Raw genomic sequence first — 18,323 nt, forward strand, 5'->3', positions numbered from 1 at the left:
CTGCTATCATGTCCTTCTCCTTGTTAGACTAGACATGTCCAACTCCAGCAATCATCATTTTAAAATGTAAAATGTTTAAATTAAAATGTGTTTAAATTTTGAAAGAAAGTAACCCCCTGGAAATATTTGCATATGATTCAGGTTGACTGTGTTCCATCTAAAGAAAAATCAGAAATGGCTTCCTTATTCTGTGTTCTAAGTACCAAGAGACAGAAAAAATTAATCAGTTGTTGTTGACTTTTCCTTCTTGGCCAGTGTTCTCAAGAGTGTGTTTGTTTGCTGGAATTCATACATCGGTCCTAGTTCAGAAAAAAAAATACTTAAATAGCAATATTAGAACAAGACATACAATTATGTGGAACATACATTCATTTCAAAATATAAGATACCAATATTGTACTAGCACATTTACATTTGCAAATTCAACAGGAACATAAATTTACCTGTTACACAACATACCCTACAAATATACCTTGTATTATCTGCCTGGAAAATAAAGCACAGAATGCTCATGTAACCTAAGCCATCCACCTTATGAATTCTACTCTTCCCCATAACAAAGTGTATTTTTGTAAAAGTGAAACAAAACAACCCCTCCCCCCCACAAAGCATCGACGTTCCCAGGTAGGTTGCTGAGCATGTACTTGATACTCTGGCCATGTGTTTCTCAATAGTCCTCTTCTACATTTCTCAATAGTCCTCTTCTACATTATATCTAGATCATTAATACAACTGGTTATTATTGCTAGTTATGGCATAACACATTTTTTTTAAAGTAAACTACTCACAATTTCCAAGTCTAATTGCCATACTTGAATAATTGAATAATTTCAATAATTGAAACTGCCAATTTTGCTTCGTATTTAAAATGTTTTGTAAACTTGCTTGCTTGGTTCACTGAGGAACATTATCTTCTGATATGGATCAATATGATCCTCAGCTCCCAGAGTGTTGATTTCAGTACAGTTACATTTTTATTTTGTAAATTTTACAGTTCTGAAATAATAGGCATGCAATGTTGAAGTTTGCTAATCCTTCTAAATTGAAGTTTGCTAATCCTTCTAGGACAACTTGTATTTATGTGGCAGTTCATACATCAACCACAAGATGGCTTTATCTAATATTTGAATAGAAAGCTTTCAGTGTTAAAAGATATATGTGTATTTCTGAGCATTGTATGTACTTATATGTACAAGTGTTTATATTTTTAAAAATGGATATTAAATATGAAAATTATGAAGGAAACTTTAATTGACTCTGAAAGTCAATAGGATACATTAGGCCAATCAAATTTTCCACAAGAGAGCAGGAGTCTGCTATAATAAACGTTAAAGCCACCAATTAGTGATCTATCCCTTAAAAGGGGCAGGTGGCAACATCTGCCAACTCCAATCACATAACCACTGTCCCTAAACAAAACACATGTCCAAAGTATGCCTCTCTGCCCCCCATCATCATGGATTGGATGTGCTATAAGCTGGGTCAGGTCCATGATTGTCATGATTGCCATGAATTTCCACACCATCTCTGAGTCTGCTCTCAAAGATGGCAGATTGAATTCCCCAGAGTTGTTACTCTGGGTAAATATACTGCCAGGCTGGATGATTGATTGCGACACAAACAAAAATTAATCTGGAGTGATCTGGTATTTGAGCATATTAAACTGGATATTTTTTATTAAATAAAGAGCACCTAAGACTTTTTTAAAAATTAGATAGTAATAGCTCTGGGCCAGAGTTTTGGAATCTTTGCAGTTGATCGACACTATAAAGCTCTTTATAGACTTTATTCAACAAATTATTATTCTCCCTAAAAGCACTTTTTTAGCTAACAGAAGCAAGGATTTTTTAAAAAGCATCATCAACATTGCTAATGAGATGGCTTAGATCTCTTAAGTTATGATCTAAGGTTCATTATTTAATACTAAACACTTCATAAAAATTCTCTGACAGGTGGTGTTCCTAAGTAATACCAAGTAGACTTTCATTCAAATATGAAAATATTCATTTAATAAATTTATTTATTTTCTATTTAGAGTTTGTTAACTGTTCAAAAGCCATAACATGCATAGAGCTGGACACCTAATGACAGCTCCAATATCTTGCAGGTTTTCCGTGCAAAAAGTTTTAACTGGGTTGGGAAGAAATTTTAAAATGGTGATGTTTAGAAAATACACAGAGCAATTTCCCAAATGTTGGATGAAGAACAAGACCAAATGATGGATTTTGGGACCACTTCTGTCCAGGTATATGTATATTTTTTCCATGTGTGAGCAAGAGATGTAATAGGCACTTCCAACAGCTAGAGCATTTCATATCCTTTTCTTCTTATTAAGATGATTGTCAGAAGCAAGAGGATGCCTCCTGAATTTAGTTGTTTCACATTCACTAGTACCCCATTAGAATAACAGTGTGAGGAACTAATTCAAAAAGCAGAATTATTTTCTTTTTATTTCATAGTCTTTCTGAGAATGTATAGCATGCTGCTTGTATTTATAGGAATGTGAGGCTGTTCATATAAACAATAAAATAGTAAATCAACTATAGGGAAATTTATTACATATGTAGTTTCTAGTATGTTATTACTATTTAACACACATGCTATTTTTCTGCTCAGGTTTTATATCTATGCAAATAAAAACAATCTTTGCAATTGTGGTCAGAGATTACATAACACGAGGACATATTTCCTTTAGGAAGCTCAAACATACATTAATGAAAACAGCCTCAAAAGCCAAAAGGTTTCTTGAGTTTTAGCAACTCCATCATTCTGATATGATGGCAAACTATTACAAGCTTCTTGTGAATCTTTGTTTTGAAATAAAACCATCAGACTCTCCATTGTTTCACCACAAAAGGACAGTGCAGGAGAAATCCTGCTCTAAATACTTCATAGCATAAAATAAAATGTGTTGTACAGAACCAGATACACTAAACTATTGTAAGTAAATGTATTTTTTCTCATTGGCTCAGTGTTTGTGTGTCTCTCTATGTGTATATATATCATCATCATTCTCCGTTGTCTATCCACTGCAGGATGATGGTCTCTTCTACCTGTTTCCAACCTATACTGTCTTGAGTGTTCTTTTGCCAATTGAGCCTACAATTATGTGTGTGTGTGTGTGTGTGTGTGTGTGTGTGTGTGTGTGTGTGTGTATTGGAGGACATTTTTTTCTCTGAGCATTTATTTAAAGTGTTCCTAATTGAAATCCATTTCCAATCGTGTCTGATTCATATGCCAGCTAGCTACTTGTGATTACTGTCTTTTATTGTGAAGGATTTTTTCATGAGTTTTAGCTGTTGCTTATAAAATTCTTCTATACATTTATTTTTCCTTACGGAATTCCATCACTGTAGGCAAGAGTCAGTTTGGATATTGTTTAACTCATCCCACTTATGACCACACAGTTTTCACTGTTAAATTCCATTTTAAATTTATATTTTACATAGACACACACACACACACATACACACATACAGTAATAATAAATCAAATTACTGTTTATTATTTGTATAAAGTATGACAAAAGTAGCTGAATCACTAATTCTTGCTCCATTTTGTGAGCATTCCTTTTTTGGCTCTGAACCTTCAGAAATTTCTGTTTTTGAAGGCTGGATGAACCTAGTTCTACAATTCCTGTTGCTTTCATGTGAAATCTGGTGTTGTCTTCTGAAATGCTTTGTGTTAGCAAGTATTTGGGGTTCTGCTTCATTTTTTAAATTCTTGGGAATGTTTATTAGTCAAGACCTCACCTGGAAAAACAACACGTCCCTGGTGATTAGTAAGGCTCAACACAGACTTCATTTCCTTAGAGTTCTGTAGAAAAATCAGGTGGAACAATAGCTAATGACTTCTTTCATCGGTCCATGATAGAAAGTGTCCTCACCTACTGCATAACAGTATGGGATGCTGGTTTAACAGCTGTTGACAGGAAGACACTACAGAGAGTGATTAATTTGGCACAAGAAACTATTTGTTGCCTTCTAACACCACTGGATGACATCTCCAGGTCTCACTTTTTCAGCAGAGTAAGGACATTACTCAGGGATGATTTATACCCTGGCCAGTGTCTCTTTTCATTTTTACCATCAGGCAGAAGACACCGAAGTATAGCCAGCTGGACAAACAGGTTTAAAAACAGCTTCTACCCATGGCTGTCAGGATCCTAAACACAATCACAATCACTTCACGTATATATGGAAATGTATGACTAGGTCCCCCCCCCCACAATTACTTGTATAAGGATTATTCTCTATACTATTCATGTTGTCTTTTTTTTGTTTGTTGTTGTTATGGATTGAACCAGTAGAGCAGGGGTGTCCAAACTTGGTCCCTTTAAGACTTTTGGACTTCAACTCCCAGAGTCCCTCAGCCAGCAAAGCTGGCTGAGGAACTCTGGGAGTTGAAGTCCAAAAGTCTTAAAGGGACCAAGTTTGGACACCCCTGCAGTAGAGGATAAACCAATTTAATTGTATACATGATGTATAATGACAATAAAGGCTATTGAACTATTTGAATATCTCCTTTTGTTGTATTCAACTCTTAAAAACATTTTAAAATGAAATTCTTAACAAAACAATTACAATAAGTAATTGATCATTTCTAATTTGTAGAATATTACAAATAGGAAATGAAGAATGTTACTTGATACCAAATCAGACATTGGTGCCTTTAACTCAGTATTTTTGATGCTAGCTGACTAAAGCTTTCCAGGATTCCAGGAAGACATTATTTTTAAAAATTGTATATAGGAATTCCAAATTCTGAACATAGATATTTTACTTACAAATCACTTGCTTTTTTTATGAGGCATTCTATAACTTATTTCAAAGACATAAAGTTCAGAAAAAAATTGTTAATTCTTCATGGATGACCACAATAATAGTGAGTGAAATATGGTAGAACTATGCAAATCTATGGTTCTTTTTTTCTTATTCTTACTGTCAAAGCAAATATGTTTAACATAATCTGTTTAGCTTTAGACAATGTAGCATATCATTTATATCTGATCATATTATTTATAAAAGTTGAAAGATATTGAAGGTATATAATACTTTCATAGTAGCATTAAATATGAATCTTGACCCTGAAAAATTTGAAGACTTTTGGTTTCTCCTATATGAAAAAGAAGCAAGCATGCTGTACAAATTTTGAAAAACCCTGCTCACCCTTAGAAAGTGTGATTCCAACATTTCATTTTATTGCCAACACTTCAAAAGCTTACTAACAGGACTTTATCCTTTTTTTAAAAAAAAAGAGTTATTTTTTCCTACAAGATAATTAAAAAAACTTTATTTTTAACGTCATTTCAGTGACCTTCAAACTAAGCTGGTTTAGAGCTTGAATATGCTGATGAAATCACTTATGTTGAAAGTTGTTTTGTTTTTTAATGAAACTCTAAACGACCAGTCATGCTGAACAGATGATGTTTTCTCCATTATAACCGAATATTCATTAATACACGCAGTAACAAAAGTTCAAGTATGAATATAAATGAACAATAGGATTTGCAGGGTGCTCATATGATAATCTCCATTAGGTCTTTAACTTTCTATTTGTAGGTGTGTTTCTAAAACGGCATGACCTTTTCTTTATGCATATTTTTGAATAGAGAAAACAGTATCTTACCATGAAATATACTGAAACATTTTCTTTCTCTTTTGATTACTGCCAATTTATAATTATTTATTTTATATTTATAATTATAAATTATCTACCTTATAGATTGTATATTGCATATACTAAATTCATTGTAGACAAGCATGGAGTTTTGTTATGATTTTGTTCTGTCTTTCTCTCCTTGTGGTAAAAAGATTCTGCCAGATCTACATGACGATAAGTTGAAACAAAACGTATGGATTCAAGCATACAACTTCCTTGATGAATCAACAGGAAGATAGAGAACATGAGGTAGACTAGCTAATAGAAAATATGCTTTTTCCATAAATGAAAAACATGAATATATAAACACATGAATATATAAACACACAAATTAACAAATAGCGCTAAGAAGGGTGTTTGTATAATAAGGGATCCATCTTTTGCAAAAGACATTTGCTGTTAGATCTATTTCTTCTTATTTTTCTGCACTTGCACGTAGTCCAATTTTTCATAGACTGCAGAGAACAAAAGGAATCAGTTCATCTGGCCAAATCAATTTAGTTAGCAGATAAACATCATTTGATAAAGCCTGATATATCTCCTACATGAATCTATGTGTTTGTATTTGTATGTACATTTCTTCAAGAAAAGAAATGTTTGTTCAATAGACATGTATTTTGCATTTTTTGAATGTTGTTTGTTAACATTTTCAAATGATTATTCTTTCTTTATTCAACTTAAACATCTCTATTTTGTGGGGGATCTGGGCAGATTTTCCATTACTTGTTCAGAACAGATTATATATGCTATATTATTTGTTCTGAATAAGTAATGGAAAAGGAAAGCATATTAATTGATTTAATTAATTAAAGATAAGAAATACCACAAATGACAGTGACAGGTTTTATCATGAATGTCCATAAAATTAAGTATATTAGCTTGTATCCATTGTAGATTTTTATACGTATTCAAAGTACAATAACTTTCATATTAATCATGTGTAATTCAATTCTTCTTCCTGCAGTAAACAATAGAGTGGAAGATACATTATTAACTTTTTACGGGTTCTGCATAGCAGGTATTTGAAAAACAAGCTCAATAGTTCCTAACAATTTGAATTAAAAAATTAGTTGGGCTGCTTGGTTATCTAAATAGCAATATATTTGGGGGAAAAATGGTATATGCCATTGCCAAAATTATATACCTGTTCCCGATTCATTTGTGGTGTGAGAAGCGTGAGAACACCCTTTTCTTGACTAATATTGAAGCTGCAACATACATTCAAAGATTGTTTTTCATCAATCTTGTGTGAAACAGGTGTCTTAGGAAAACAAATTATCTTACATTTTGATCCTTCAGCGAGGAGGCCATAGCTTATCTCAATCAGGCTTTAAAACTATTGTCAACTATAATACAATTATCCTGGTTATAGTCCAAACCAAATGAACCAAGGCTTGGCAACAGGAATTAATATACCTTCTATATGTTTTTAAAAGCTATCTACACTACTTTTCATACATGGGAAAATATTTTCCCATCAAATCTCTTAATCCTATCTCTTTATCAGTTTTCTAGGCTATCCTGAAAGTACCTGTCTTTGATATGACTTGTTGAGAAAATCATTCTTTTTTCCCCAATAAGGTAAACTTTTAGTTACAGTGTTTTGAGTGTGTATAATAAACTATCAATCTTTTATTTGGGGCTAATTTAATAAGTATTGTTGTTGTTGTTATTATTACTATTATATTAACTTCTGTTCTGAGCAGCACAGTTATTTGCAGTTCCGCTGGTGTTATTGCAGAAAGCTGCAATTTCTTGATGTGTTTTATAAAATTCTTGGACATGGTACCAAGTGCTCCGATGACAATGGATATCACTGTTACATGTTTCATCCATAGCCATGTAGTTTTGATGGCCAGATCGTGATATTTTGTGATTTTTTTCCAGTTCTTTTCAACTTGGCATCTTCTGGTACAGTGATATCAATAAATTGTATACTTCGGCCCTCAACAATTGTGATATCTGACGTGTTATGCTCCAAATGATGATCTGCCTGTATTTGAAAATCCCACAAGACCTTCACTGTCTCATTTTAGATAACTTTTCCACTTTGTGCTCCCATGATTTTTTGGATACAGGTATGTTGTATTTTTTACATAATGACCAGTGGACTAATTTAGCAATAATAATAATACAATTTATCACAGTCAGCCAGATGTTCAGACTGGGTTTGGCATTTTGGTCTTCTTTGTTGTGGCTCACCAGTGGCAGCTGAGCTGGCAGCAGAGTCAGACAGTGAGGGATTGGGAGGAACATGGGCCAGTCCTGGGGACCAGGGAAAGCTCAGACAAGGGCTCTGCATCAGATGCAAGAGGGAGATAGACAGCAGTGAGGCAGAGGAACAGCTGGAGCCCGTTCCCAGTGTGCGCAGGTGCAGAGCTGTCAGAAGACAAGAACAACTCAAAAAGCAGGGGTTGACTTGGGAGTAAAGCCATACTTGGAGATAATTGGCCCCTCCCATAGGAAACAAAAGAGGAGAAAATGAGGCTTGTGCAAGAAACAATTCATTTGTTCAGTAGTTTCCAGAGTGAAAAGTTCTGTTCATGACTCTAAGAGACTCTGTGCCGGATTTATCCTTACTCTACATTGGGAAACAAGTTACGTGGCAGCTCGCCAAATGAGATAACATGCGTTGATAAATATTCCTTTGAAAAACTGTTTGAACAAACCTTGCTGACTGTGAATGAAAGTAATTCACAGTCGTGTAAATAAAAGAGATTTTGCTGGGACCAATTCCTGCTTCCTGATTTTTAAGGGAGTCTAGGTCAGAACATACCTATCAAGTCTTTACCAATGACCTGGAATAGGCAAATCTGGATGTCTTACGGCATTACAAATATCGTCACAGGATGGGCACAGTTCCAAGTAAAGCCACCTTTTGCAGTTGACTGATGGCAAATTTGTCAATGCCTAGGGTATTCAAGTGGTGCTCCAGTTGTTTTGGGACTGCATCCAAGGCACCTATTATTATTGGTACTACCCTGCTTGCCTTTGCCATAGTCATTCTATTTCTATTTGTAGGTCTTTATATTTTGTTATCTTCTCCAGTTCTATGTCTCTTCCTCCATGACTCTTCCTCCATGAAGCTGACAAGAAGTGGGAACCATCAACAATATTATTTGCATCACCTTAAGATATTTCCCTCCTTTGTTTGCAACCATAGTTCTTTTAGTGGCAGAACTTTTGGTTTGTGATAATATCCTGCCCAAGGCACAATGTTATTAAATGAAATTAAATGCACATAAAAAATAGATCAAGAGAACAGCTGATGTTAATGCAGCAATTTTGCTTTTCAGTTGGAGCATTCCAAAAGTAAAGTGATTTGAAAAGCCTCAACTTTTGCCACCAGAGAGAGCAGGAGCAAGGAGCAATGTTTATTTAAAAGAAAACAAAATCCTTCTAATAATGGCTTGCTTGGTTGTTAGATTCATATTCCCCATTTCTGTCTACCATCATTCCCAATACTATTATTCCAATTCTGTTCCTGCCATAATCATGTGATGATGATGATGATGGCATTGCTGATAATATAAGGATGTGAAATAAGGAGCAAAGGCAGCAGAGTTAAAATCTCATGCATTGGATAGATATACAAGCATAATCGCAAACACCTTCAACAACCAGGTAGTTGTGAAGATGGACAGATTAGTCCAAAGTCATCCACTGAGCTTTCATGGCTGAAGCAAATCTGTTTCCAAATCTGCTCCAACTCTGGTGTTGTAGTCTAAACACTCCACCATCTGGGTATCCCATGAGCAAGTTGAATTTAAAAAATGTATTCCAGCAAACTAGATAGTCTAATCTTGGACCATGGATTAGACTGTTATTTTAGGATTGGATGAATTTGGATCTAAATGATCCTCCTTTTTCATCGTTTTGCCCTGGCTTGTCCTCAGCATGCTTCATTTGAGGTTTTCTGAGGTTGGGATTTTGTAATTTCCAAAACAGTGAACTCTATAAGTTGACAGGACTGAGAAAACTAATATTTTCCTGTGTCCTAAAATCATAAACACTGATTCATAAAACAATATATCCAACCCTGTTTTCCCACACTCTAAAATATATTTAAGATTCTTTCAAATATTCATATTTATATTCTCCAGATATAAAGAAATAAGTCAGATAGCTGCAGTCTGGAATGTAATATCATATGTAACATTTTAATTTCTCAATATTTACTGGGGATAGGGAAAGCCTAGACAGGTGTTCATAAAATAATCCTCCTTCTCATGAACAGAAACTGGGGTAAAATGATTCCCTCATATAGCTTTATCCAGTATTGTGTCCTTCACAAAAGCCAGCTTGAAAGAATTTGAAAAACTAGCTCTCTTGTTTCCCCTCATTAACTGGGTATCTGTTGCCTTTGGGTGGGAAAGAAGGAGTTTCCAGAGTGATTAAGCAACACAGCCTAGCAAAGCCCATTAACATGGATAAAAGGATTTCCTGGTGGTATAAATGCCTGCACACAACTCACAGTGCGCCATAAGTCACATTATGTATATATGCAAGTAATGAAGTTGGCCAACTGAATTTGAGTTGCTGTGAACTGTGTAAGATAGTCTTGGGAGAAAAGCAAAGCAAGGCATACCTTCATTTCTCTTTTGCCCTCATTCTATTTATTTATTTTTTGCTTATTTTTGGTGGGAATGAGTTGTCAAGTCTTTTCTTCAGCTGACACCTTCATCCCTTTGACTTCTGACTCGTCTCCCAGTCTGCCTCTGATAATGCATCATAGTGCTGCAGAGTGCTTGCCCGTCTCCAATCATGCCACTAATGTGGTGTCTACAGGTACCTTTTCTCTTATTATAAAATTGCTACTTTTATCAGTGTGCCATTTTACTGGCTTTGGTTTAGCATCTTTGCTAGGCTATACAAATAATTTAAGAAATTCTTCAAGCAAAATCGGTATTTAATTAGCTTATGATGTCTTTTAATTATCACGTTGATTTCACATTGCTCTTTGAGGCCAACCTTGTAATCAATATTCGACCATCAAATCAATATCATTCTACTTAATATTTAAGTATTAAGTATTTCATTAAATTGAAAAGAATACAAACTTTTTGTTTTATTTCCTTTTAAAAACTTCTGTTACAGAATGGAAAAAAATGGAAAAATTACACTTTATAATGACAGGTAATGACTTAAATGAGTGGTACGTATCTGTCAGTGCTCCAATCCTGAAGTAATCTATTTTGATGCTAATTATGCAAAATTAGTTTATTTCAGGTGATACAGAAATGAGTTTGCACTTCCAACTCTGCTTCTTTCTCAAATAGTTGGAATTAATTTAATCTGTGAAATATAGAATACTATTAATATTGTAAAAATTTGTTGGTAAAGAAAGCAAACTATCATGCTGTTCATGTAAAAATATTGAATTTTTTAATGAAAGACTAATTTAATTGCAATGCAATGAAAAAAAATCACTTTTTATCTCTTTTCATCCTGTCTTATGATTTGTTTTTAAAAAATAGTTTTTCCACTGCTGACCCTCTATCATTGTCCACATAATTACAAGCATGATAAAAAATAAAACTTGATGAATACTTTAAAGTAATAATTGCTTGTAATTTACCTCTAGAACAACTTTTAAATTATTAAACAAGGAAAGTATGTATAAAGTTTTGCAGCTTTGTATTCTATACATGTATTCAGAGAAATGATTTCGGTTAATATCTTCTCCTGATTCTTTAAAAAGAATGTGAAAAACTTGATGATATGTTATTTCAATAATTTTATAGAATATTTCACATCAATTTAATCTGGCAGCTAATGGTTGTACCTGAAAGAAATCGTCTGCTTCTAGCTGAAAGGAACTACAAAATTTTGAAATTCTTAATTGCATTTGAGAACTTTGAAAAATTGTTACCCAATATTGCATATGGTACTAAACTGGAGACCCTACTATAGTGTAGTATTCATTATTGAAATATTGATTCTGAATATTTCATTCTGAATGATTCTGAATGAAATAATAATGAAATAATTATATAAACTGATGTATATATAATTATTTGAAAAGAAATATAAATATTTCTTGCTGGAAGATTTTATCTGAACTTGTAATTTATTTTATTTAATAATAGCTTTACTTCAGAGTGCTTACTTGTTTAATGTCAATGTATTCGAAGAGACAGAATTCCAAGTAAGCATATATAGACCATAGCTTTGTTTTCTTTAGTACTATTTTAATCATGCCATTGAAAAAATTAATCTATAGATAATTTTCTTGGTTTGTACATCAATTGATAGTTTGAAATCTTAGGCATTTTGAATGATTTTTGACAACACACATTCATGAGAAAAAGGGATTTTTTAAAGATTTATTTTCATTCTTATACATATGCCACTGAAATTGCTTTCATGCAAATAAGTTCATGATCAGAGTGAAAAATAAAGGAATGGAAACTGTTCTAATTAACCATTCAATTAATGTAAATAAGCAATTTAAGCTATTTAAAACAACAATAACAAACGGATAAATAAACTAGAATGATTTCTAAACTTTATCTTTATCTTAAAACACCAAAGTTTGCTGTGATAGCTTTTTGGAACAAGTAAATAATGCAATGTTAGTAAATAGGCAGAAGCTGAAGTTTGGGGTGGGGGGGAGTCATTTTGATCAGAACTTTGATATAATCAGATCTTAAATCACAACTCTGCAGTGATCTGGGAAGCAAATCTCAATAGCCATCTCCCTATTGAAAAGGAGCTCAATATTTGATTTGTTTCATTATAATAGCATTTTGCCGACATTTTAACACACTTTAACACACTTACATAGACATATAATCTGTTACACAGTTGTATCCTGTAGAACAAAATAAAAATATGCACCAGAAAAAGAATGATAACTTTAAAAGCTGTTTTGCGTGCTCTCCCTTCCTTCCTCTCTCTCTTTTCTCTTCTTTTAAATGATCAGTCCAGGATAATTACTTATGGTATTCATTGGTGGAAATGTCCTATTATGTAACATGCGAGTAGATAGTCACCATTACCTCAATGAACAGTAGTATCATTTTAGGAGCATTTAATACTTTCTGTGATTCTAATCAACAAAGACTGGTTAGAAGGCCTGAATATAGTGGTCTAGATTTGTGCAGTTTGGTTTACATCATTCCGTGTCCAAATGGCCAAAATCTTTTTGGCCAAAATTGCGATTCAAGAAGAAACGGAGGGTGGCAGTGTGGAAAAGATTAATCAATGCCATAATTCTGCTGTAATTATTATAATAATAACAATGAACTAATTAACAACTCTGCTAAAATAATAAACCAGTGATTCTTCCCAGACAAGAATGTGTTCTGACAAAGACAAAGGAACAACTGCACTTCTGAATAAGAGACATATGAGAAAAGCTGTACACCACCACTTTGGTTGTTCTGCCAACTAACACTTTAAAGCACTGCAGTCAGTTTTCCCTGCAAATCCAAAAAAATAAAAAAAATTTTTTTAAAAAAATCCAATAAAATGTCACTGATAAATGCTTCCCTTATCTTATAACTCCCTCCTGAATTATTTCAATGATCCCTAGAAGTTACTATTCCTAGGAAAATCAAGCTTCTTCTTTCCTATGAAGACAAATTAAATGCAACTTCCTGGAAAATTGGGTTTGATTCCTAGATTTCCAGCTTTTAATGGTACGATAGATGGAAGATTTACAAAGCAGACAATCCTGAAAATGTATTATGATATCCTTTTTAAATGTTATATTCTGTCTTGTAGTTATAGCAGAAACCTACTGTAAATTCAAAAGAAATGAAAAAGCAAATAAAACATTATGTGGAGATTTTGATTTATTCTGCTGTTTCAGGAGTATAATTTATTTCTGTTTTAATTATTTAAAGTCTGCTTCATATATGTAACAATTAAGGTCAAGAGTAGTCTACCGCAGAATGGTTTATTTTCAATTGGTGATTTGCAAGTTATCGTATGCAGCCTTCTTTTAAATAGTTCAATATATACAAATTCCTTAAATTTATCATTTGAAGTTCCCAGAAAAGGATCAGCCTTAAAATGCTCATGTTTGTTTGCAAATTTGCATGGATGTTTTTAACTAAGAATGTTGGTTTAAAATAAAATGTAATAGTATCATAGCTTAGAGACAAAAAACCTGCTATCCAAATAATAGTTTGGCTTTAGGAAAAACTCATCCTGTAATTTACAACTTTTGCACTGTAAAAATATCTGGACTACATGCCTTTGCGGCCTCTGACCCGGCGCAGGTCCCAACCGGCTCCTTGGTTCTCCGAGGAGCTGCGAGGGATGAAGCGCCAGAGAAGACGCCTAGAGAGTTCCTGGAGGTCTAGCCGTTCGGAGGCTGATCGGACACTAGTGAAGTCCTATACTAGGACTTACCTAGTGGCATTGAGGGAAGCGAGGCGTAGCTACACCTCCTCCCTCATTGCATCGGCAGATAACCGCCCAGCCGCCCTGTTTCGGGTGACTCGCTCCCTTTTACATCAGGGGGAAGCGGGATGACCCGTTGCAGGGACGTGCTGAGGAGTTTAACGGTTATCTATACGATAAAATCGTTCAGCTTCGGGATGGTTTGGACCAGAATTGTAGTGACGCGGGTGAGACGGCTGAGGGCGGTCTTGATGACATTTTATGGGATGAGTTTGACCCTGTGGCTCCCGAGGACATGGACAGGTTGTTGGGTAGGTTGAATGCCACCACGTGTTTACTGGACCCGTGCCCCTCCTGGTTGGTGCTGGCCACTCAGGAGGTGACACGAGGCTGGCTCCAGGCAATTACAAGTGCTTCTTTGGTGGAGGGAGTCTTCCCGGCCGCCTTGAAAGAGGCGGTGGTGAGACCCCTCCTCAAGAAGCCTTCCTGACCCGCTGTTTTAGGTAATTATCGTCGTCTCCAACCCGCCGCGCGAAGGTTGTAGAGAGTATGGTGGCATATCAGTTTCCCTACACCTGGATGAAACTGTCTATCTAGACCTGCTCCAGTCCGGCTTCCGCCCGGTTACAGCACTGAGACGGCTTTGGTCGCATTGGTGGATGATCTCTGGAGGGCCAGGATAGGGATGTTCCTCTGCCCTGGTCCTGTTAGACCTCTCAGCGGCTTTTGATACCATCGACCATGGTATCCTGCTGCGCCGATTGGGGATTGGGAGTGGGAGGCACCGTTTATCGGTGGTTCTCCTCCTATCTCCGATCGGTCGCAGACGGTGTTGACGGGGGCAGAGGTCGGCCCGCGCGCCTCACTTGTGGGTGCCGCAGGGTCGATCCTCTCGCCTTTGTTCAACATCTATATGAAGCCGCTGGGTGAGATCATCAGTGGCTTCGGTGTGAGGTACCAGCTGTACGCTGATGACACCCAGCTGTACTTTTCCACACCGGGCCACCCCAACGAAGCTATCGAAGTGTTGTCCTGGTGCTTGGAGGCCGTACGGGTCTGGATGGGGAGAAACAGGCTCAAGCTCAATCCCTCCAAGACAGAGTGGCTGTGGATGCCGGCATCCCGGTACAGTCAGCTGAGTCCTCGGCTGACTGTTGGGGGCGAGTCATTGGCCCCGATGGAGGGGGTGCGCAACTTGGGCGTCCTCCTGGATGAACGGCTGTCTTTGGAAGATCATTTGACAGCCGTCTCCAGGAGAGCTTTTTACCAGGTTCACGTGGTGCGCCAGTTGCGCCCCTTTCTAGACCGGGATGCCCTATGCACGGTCACTCACGCCCTCGTGACGTCTCGCCTGGATTACTGCAATGCTCTCTACATGGGGCTCCCCTTGAAGGGCATCCGGAGGCTGCAGTTAGTTCAGAATGCGGCTGCGCGGGTTATAGAGGAGCCTTGTGGCTCCCGTGATGACACCTATCCTGCGCAGACTGCACTGGCTACCTGTGGCCTTCGGGTGCGCTTCAAGGTGTTGGTAACCACCTTTAAAGCGCCCATGGCATAGGGCCGGGTTATCTACGGGACCGCCTACTGCTACCGAATACCTCTCACCGACCTGTGCGCTCTCACAGAGGGACTCCTCAGGGTGCCGTCAGCTAGACAGTGTCGCCTGGCGACGCCCAGGAAGGGCCTTCTGTGGGGCTCCCACCTCTGGAACGAACTCCACCCAGGACTCCGTCAACTTCCGGACCTCCGAACCTTCCGTCGCGAGCTTAAGACGCATTTATTCATCTGTGCAGGACTGGCTTAGATTTTAGATTTTAAATTTATAGATTTTTAAATTTACAGGGGTTTAAATTTGGTTTTAAGATTTATATTTATATTTTTAATATTTGGCATTAGAATAAGTTTTTTAATAGTTATTTTAATTGTATACAAATGTTTTATGTGCCTGTGAACCGCCCTGAGTCCTTCGGGAGATAGGGCGGTATACAAATTTGAATAAATAAATAAATAAATAAATACATGTCTTGATCAAGGTAAAGCTGTAGATGCTATTTATATAGACTTTTGTAAGGTTTTTGATACAGTAGTACATGATAAACTGCTGTTGAAATTAAATTCTTATGGCATTTATGGACTTCTGCACAAGTGGATTGCTGCTTTCTTGTCTAATAGACTGCAGAAAGTCAAAACAGGGAATTTACTTCTAATCCTGCATCAGTTAACAGTGGTGTTCTGCAAGGCAGCATTTTAGGACCCACACTTTTCTTGCTCTATATCAGTGGTAGTCAACCTGGTCCCTACTGCCCACTAGTGGGCGTTCCAGCTTTCATGGTGGATGGTAGGGGTTTTGTCCGATAGTGAAGCACTTTCCTTTTTTTTAATTTAGTTGACTTTTTAAAAAAATTTCATAGCATTATTTAAAAACATTTTCATAAAATTCCCTGTGACAATTTAAATTCCTGAAAATATACTATTTGTATTACCCGCACATAAGTTTAGTTCACGTTATGTAAGTGAAACTAAATGGTGCTATAATGCGACCGCAAACAAAAGCGCATCATCCCAGAATAGCTCGCGCATCTCCCCCCACACCACCCAGCTGTAACAGACAAGCAGAGCTGGTAGCCAGCGCCCCCCCCAAACCCAATCCATGATGTGTGAGACGCATGCGCAGATGACGATACGTGGCACATTACTGTGGAACTGGTGGGTGATTAGAAAATTTTACTACTAAAAGAGATACAAAAGTGGGCGGTAGGTATAAAAAGGTTGACTACCCCTGCTCTATATCAACGATTTATATGATCAACTTAAAAACTGTATACTTTTTTGCCTATGACATAAAATTATTCAATACTACAGATAATTCTGTTATTTTGTAAAGTGATCTCGCCTATGTGTCTGAATGGTCATCTACTTGGCAACTTCAAATTTCAATTAATAAATGTTCTGTCTTACATATTGGTAAACGTAATCAGAATGTCAAGTATAAGCTAAGTGGATATTGATCGAACAAATGACCCTCACTTTGTTAAGGACCTAGGTGTCCTTATCTCTGACGATCTATGCTCCAAATTCATTGTAACAGCGTTGCTAAAAAATTGCTAAGAGTTGTAAACTTAATTCTATGAAGCTTCTTTTCTGGAAACATTGTATTAGAGCTTATAAAATTTACGCTAGACCAATCTTAGAGTACTGTTCAACTGTTTGGAATCCCTACCATATGTATGAAATTAGTACAATTGAGCGGGTTCAGAAGTACTTTATGAGAAAAGTTTTGCACTCTTCTGTACATAATAGAATTTCCTATGCTACTAGGCTCGAAATTCTTGGTTTGGATAACTTGGAATTGCATTACTTGCAGTCAGACTTAGGTATTGCATACAAAATTTTACCTAGTAATGTTTTACCTGTAAATGACTTTTTCTGTTTTAATCGCAATAATACATGCGCGAACAACTGTTTTAAACTCAATGTAAATCTTTCTAAACTTGACTGTAAAAAATACAATTTCTGTAGCAGAGTTGTCAAAGTCTGGAATGCTCTGCTTGATTCAGTTGTCTCAACTACAAATGTTCACAGTTTCAGTCACAAATTGACTTCCGTGGACCTCACTTCATGTTTAAGAGGTCCATAGAGGGGGCGTGCATAAGTGCACTAATGTGCCTATCGCCCCTGTCATTGTCTTTTTATATTATTCCAGTTTTCATTTTTGTTTGACAGATTACAATAAATAAAAAAATAAAATAAAGTTTCATCATCATTTTTGCGTAATAAAGGATAATTAACATAATCAAGAAGATATTAGCCCAGTTAATTCTTAACACAACAGCTAATATTTTATGTATTTTGTTTTGCATGATATAACATTACAGACCACAGTGCTGACCTGTCTTAAATATGCAATATTATTAAACTTCAATGCATAATCTTAAATGATTCCTGGAATTTTTGTTGCTCGACCTCAGAATATGTACTAATATAAGAAATGAAGGTAAAACTAGTGGGCACAGGCCATGACTCTGAAATAATCAAACAACACGTCATTCATTATACCATTGACATATGTTAATGGAAGAATAGAGTTATATCATTAGACCATTCCTAATCTTTATCCATTCAAGGTGCCATTTATAAAGAAAATAATATATTTACACTGAAACGTAATCCAGCCCTTCATTTTGTATGATAAAAATTGCTCAGAGAGTTACATGCAGGTATACTTATCCTATTCCTAAAAAAGATCTTCAAGTCAAAGAGGGTATGGGCAATTACTCAGTTGATCTCTTTCTTCTTTCTATATGACATAT

The sequence above is a fragment of the Ahaetulla prasina genome, chromosome 5, assembly GCF_028640845.1.
Source record: "Ahaetulla prasina isolate Xishuangbanna chromosome 5, ASM2864084v1, whole genome shotgun sequence".
NCBI classification, from domain to species: domain Eukaryota; kingdom Metazoa; phylum Chordata; class Lepidosauria; order Squamata; family Colubridae; genus Ahaetulla; species Ahaetulla prasina.